A 5446-nucleotide genomic window follows, 5' to 3' on the forward strand; every position below is an offset into this window, starting at 1 on the left:
ATTAAAAATCAACGCGATTTTTAAGCGCTTAAAACTTTGAGCTATTTTACTTAAATTTTATAACCGATAATTTTTCTAAAAGCTCAGATTAAAAAGCTCACAATTATATTCAACAATTTTTTTCCAATGAAAAAATGTGTTGGAAAACAACAATAATTAACAACTGGTAAAAGTTATAGCTGATATTTCGAAGATCACCACATCTCATCTCCTCATCAGACTTCGTCATCGAGTTCACTGGGATTTGTCATAACTAAAACTTTTAACTTGAAAAATATTGCAAATATTTAACAAAAATCACCATACACTCACTTTTGACCGTCAGTGTACCTCATATTATCATATTTAATTGAATATAATTTAATTAATTTCTAACAAATATGAATTTGCATTATAATCTTTAAGTTTATGCCATGCGCAAGTGCTTAAAAAAATACCAGAAATTGATGAAAAATTTTAAGATTTTTTAATTATATGGTTGGTAGGTGTGGTCGCTATTCGATCTTGCCCATTTTATGACCTGAAGTTGTTAGTCATTCAAACGTAATTTGTACAAAATTTCATCCAGATATCTATCTTAGTTCTTAATATAATAATTAAATTACCCTACTAGAGCAAATTGGACCACAGTGCGTTGTCGCGAAGCATTTTCGCCCTCGCACTTGCCAGCGATCAATAATATGTTTTTGGTGGTACAGCAGGGCGTATGAGTGATACAATAAAATTAATCTCTTTACTGGGCAATTACACTCGTTTACAGCAAAAATGTTCAATGGATGCCACTATTCAATTTCTATGAGATGAGCCAAATCAAAGCTAATAAAATTCTCCATAAATACATCACTTTCCGACTGATAGTTTCTGACAAATTAATTAATCGTTCCAGGTTTTTTATTTTTTAAATAAAAAATTAAAAAAAAAAAATCAAACTTTAACAGAAGAAAGATTTAAAAAATAACAGGTTCTGTGCCATTTTTTTGCATTTGTGCTTAAGCCTGCACTTTTATTTATTTTTTATTTTATTTATTAAAAAATTTGAAAAAAATTTTGAGCTTTGTGATTCTACAGAAGTGTCTCGAGTTATTATAAAAAGTCCATAAAAAATACTTTAATGAGCCTAAAAAATCTGAAAAATCTAAAAAATATTGGAGCCCTGAAAAAACTTTCCAAATTTGGAAAGTAAAGTGGAGGATTAAATAGCGTGCAATCGATTAGTCGGCATCGGCTAGTATCGGCACAAAATTGAGCATCGGCATCGGCATCGGCCTTTTTTTGCCGATTCTTTGGAATTTCTTTTCATATGTTCAGGTGAAGCGACAGACAACAGCCAACACCAAAAAAGATTTGCAGACAGCTCGGAAAAAATTATTTTGTTTTTTGTTTTTTTTCTTTGGTTGAAGGTTTTTCACGTTTTTTCCATACAAAAGTATGTTCGACAAATTTCTTTAATATNCCAAAAAAGATTTGCAGACAGCTCGGAAAAAATTATTTTGTTTTTTGTTTTTTTTCTTTGGTTGAAGGGTTTTCACGTTTTTTCCATACAAAAGTATGTTCGACAAATTTCTTTAATATGTGTGCCAGCAAAAAAAAAAAAATTACAAAAATTAACAGGATTTTATAGCAGCTTGAAACTCGCCCTTTATTATACCAGAATTAAATGGTATACAAAACTGCATACCAAAATTTTGATTAAAAAGTTTGAAATTTTGGTGAAAATAAGCAGATTTTTTCTAATTTTTGTACAAAGTTTGAAATCTGAATTTGTACGGTGTTTGTTGTATACCAGCTAGACTTTTATAAAAAAAAAAATAATAAACATTAAATAAACAAAAGACAAATGCCCAAAGCCAAAACCGGTCAAAATATCGCAATTCTTTTATTTTGTGGACCACTGTATGTATGTACATGCATACCTAGCATATAAATTCTTATGCATTGAGTGCAAACGAGTGTATTTTAGTACAAAACGAAATGAAATTTTATGTTCCTAAATATTTCTAGCCTCGCACCATATAAAAAAGTGTTTTATGTAATGTACATACATGTGATATATGTATGTGCATTTATTTTTACACATACATATGTACATATGTACTCGATTCGAATCGAATGAAATAAAATTACCGTTTTTTTCTCCCACATACACTTTAAATTGAGAAGGCGAGCTCGTTATCAAATGCCGTAATCTCATTGAGATCATCTCAAAAAGAATTTCGATTCGAATTTGATTCCATCACGGATGCAGTTTGATGCCATTTGTTTGGCAGTCCTTCACAAAAAGCCTATTGTAAACGAAAAATATTTAAATAAACAGCTGATAGAGATGCAATTTCACTGGCTGCTGGCTGTCACGCAAACGAGATTTTCCAGCACATGAAGACGGCCGGTTAAATTGCTTTCGTGAAATTGGCTGTATAAGATTATTGTAAACATTGTGATCTTGAGTGAAGAAGCTTCAGAAGTTTACAATTTTTTTGTGAGACTCTAAGCAATGTTCGCACCTAGTTTGGTGGCAGTTAGTGGAGCGGCTACTGAAATACAGCATTTCATCATAAGTGGGCGGGGTTACGCCAATTTTCCAAAACTTTCACAACAATATTGTTTTTTAAGAAAATTCTACGTCACATACTAGTTCATGCATTTTTCGAAAATACCATTATATGGGAAGTGGGCGTGGTTACGGTCCGATTTCGCCCATTTTCAATACCGACCTATCTTGGGTAAAGGGAAGCCTATAAGTACGCTCTGGTATAAAAACGAACTTTAATATCGCCTTGCACTACAGACAGTGAAAACGATAACATTTTAAAATTTAACAAAATGTTAGTCTTTATTTAATTGTTCGGTGGAAAGGCTCTATAAGAAATCACTTATTACGAAAAATGTGGGCGAGGGTTTGGGAACTAAGGGAACCGACCTGACGATAGCAGCTTATGCAGGATCACATTAAGCGCATCGGAAGGACACAACTTAATTGCTCTTGTAGCATCTGCTCCAGCTGCTCTTTGTATATTGCTTAATTTATTGTTTATCTAGTGCTGGGCACGCACCGTAGCTTCGTACTGAATAGAGTGTAGTATAGTAGTTCTCCAAACGAAACACCTGCTATGTAAGATAAAGTATGCATTATCCTAATCGCCATTTATGTTTCTCAAAATAAAAGCAGAGCAACAACTTATGCCAATTAACATGACAAAAGCCAAAAGATTGAACAAAGAAAACTCATTTAAAAGCCATTATTTTACTACATCGAAGAGGCAAATGAGTGTGGCCGAACCCCTTTTCCTAACAAAAAAAAAAGAAAAGAAAACTCGTCATTGATAGATGCGCTAAGAAGACGAGAAAAAAAAAACAGAAAATTAACACAAAATATGTATTATAACTTGCAGGCAGGGTTGCCACTGACGACAAAAAAATACTTACTATACACTTGAAAAAAATCTACCAAATCTGGAAAATATCTAGCAATAAATTTTTTCTTGTTATTTTAATAAAAACTATAGTTTTGTAATGTTTTTAGTTATTTTAATAAGAATTAAAATTGTTTCTTAGGAACTTGTTATTTAACTAGTTATACGGTATTTGAGATCATATTAACGGCATATTCTGAGTTTATTTTAACCAAAAGCGAAAGTGATGAAACTAAAGGCAACAACGAAGCTTCATCATTTGAAAAAACTTGAACTGGAGTTAGTGATTTTTTTTTGAATATTTACAATGTTTTCCAAGTAAAAATTGTTTTTTTTTTTTTGTATAAAAACATTGTTTGGGCTTTACCGAAATCCATAAAAATCAAGGATTCCAGCTATATACAACATTTAGAAAAAAAAAAAAGAAAATCGGCTAAATTTCGAACTTTTTACTCTGAATTTTTAGAACAATTAATGTACGGAATTTTATTTGATCATAAACAACAATGTGCAGCTAAAAATACCCGTTTTCTTTTGGCCGCCAGTCCTTTGCGGTTTTTATCATTTAACAATTGCCATTGATAAAAAATTGCGTTGAGATAATTTTTTTTTGTGAACAACCATAGTGCGCAATTGCATAAAACTATAATAAATTATGCAATAAATTAGGCAATTAAAAGCTCCTCGGGATTCCAGTAAAATTAGTTTTGAATGGAGCACGATATGTTCGTCTTATATCGATATACATTTATACTATGAATATAAAAATCATTCGAAAATCAATGCGATAAAATAGACTACACTTTTGGAAAGAAATTTGTAATATAAAAATTTACCAAAATGAGAAAAAAATTTACCTTTTAACCAACCCAAATTTTTTCTACCAATTTTGGTAACAATTAACCAAAGTGGCAACCCTGCTTGCAAGTAAGTCAAAAAGCGGATAAACAAAGAAAATTATCCCGGAGAGGGGGAAATGCATCACTTTGCCAGACAACCAAAGATACAATTTTTACTGCTTGCTTGCTTTCTTGCTATACACACTTGTGCTGAGATATGGGGAGCGCAAAGAGCGCGCGTATTGAAAAAGTAGCGTGCCAGACAGAACAGAGTGTACGAGAGGTGATCTATGGATCTTGAACGAATAGAGAAATGCTAATTTTTGAAATAAATTTTTAGCAATTTTATATTTTCGTTTGAGTACTCGTTTTGACCGATTTTTCGGCAAGAGATGAGACTTGGAAACGCCGAGCGCTACGCTCGTTGAGAGTTGTTAGAGAAGCAAACACGAGCAGTGAGATTTCAATATAGTTTCAAATGCTTTAAAGAGTTGAGTGCATGATAATATGTGTTTGAAGGAAAAAAAAATAATAGACATATGTCGGGTGCTCTACAGACTTTCGGTAATATTGAGAGCTGGAGCATATTCCTAAATAATTAACTCAAGGAAACAATTTTTTTTTTGGGTCTGAAAATGTATGCACATCAAGAGCGATCATTGAAAATCCATGATTTATTCACTGAAAATTCAAATACAAAACAAAATTAGGGTTTAAATTTCCTTTGTTTCANTAATAGACATATGTCGGGTGCTCTACAGACTTTCGGTAATATTGAGAGCTGGAGCATATTCCTAAATAATTAACTCAAGGAAAAAAATTTTTTTTTGGGTCTGAAAATGTATGCACATCAAGAGCGATCATTGAAAATCCATGATTTATTCAGTGAAAATTCAAATACAAAACAAAATTAGGGTTTAAATTTCCTTTGTTTCATTTCCGCTTCTACAAATGCGATCACCATTAGCATCTGATTCATAACAAGATCAGCGTTCTAATATATTTCTCAGCCAGTCAGTAAGCAAGCATACTCCCACACTCAGCTATAATTTTTGCCTGCGATTTGGAAANCCATCAGCCAGCCAGTCAGTCAGCAAGCATACTCCCACACTCAGCTATAATTTTTGCCTGCGATTTGGAAAATTGTCGACACACTCAGGCGGACACTCACTGTTTGTTGTTACACCCAGCCGCCGC

This window comes from Rhagoletis zephyria, unplaced genomic scaffold, assembly GCF_001687245.7.
Source record: "Rhagoletis zephyria isolate East Lansing unplaced genomic scaffold, Rhagoletis_zephyria_1.1 Rzeph_scaffold_04417, whole genome shotgun sequence".
NCBI classification, from domain to species: domain Eukaryota; kingdom Metazoa; phylum Arthropoda; class Insecta; order Diptera; family Tephritidae; genus Rhagoletis; species Rhagoletis zephyria.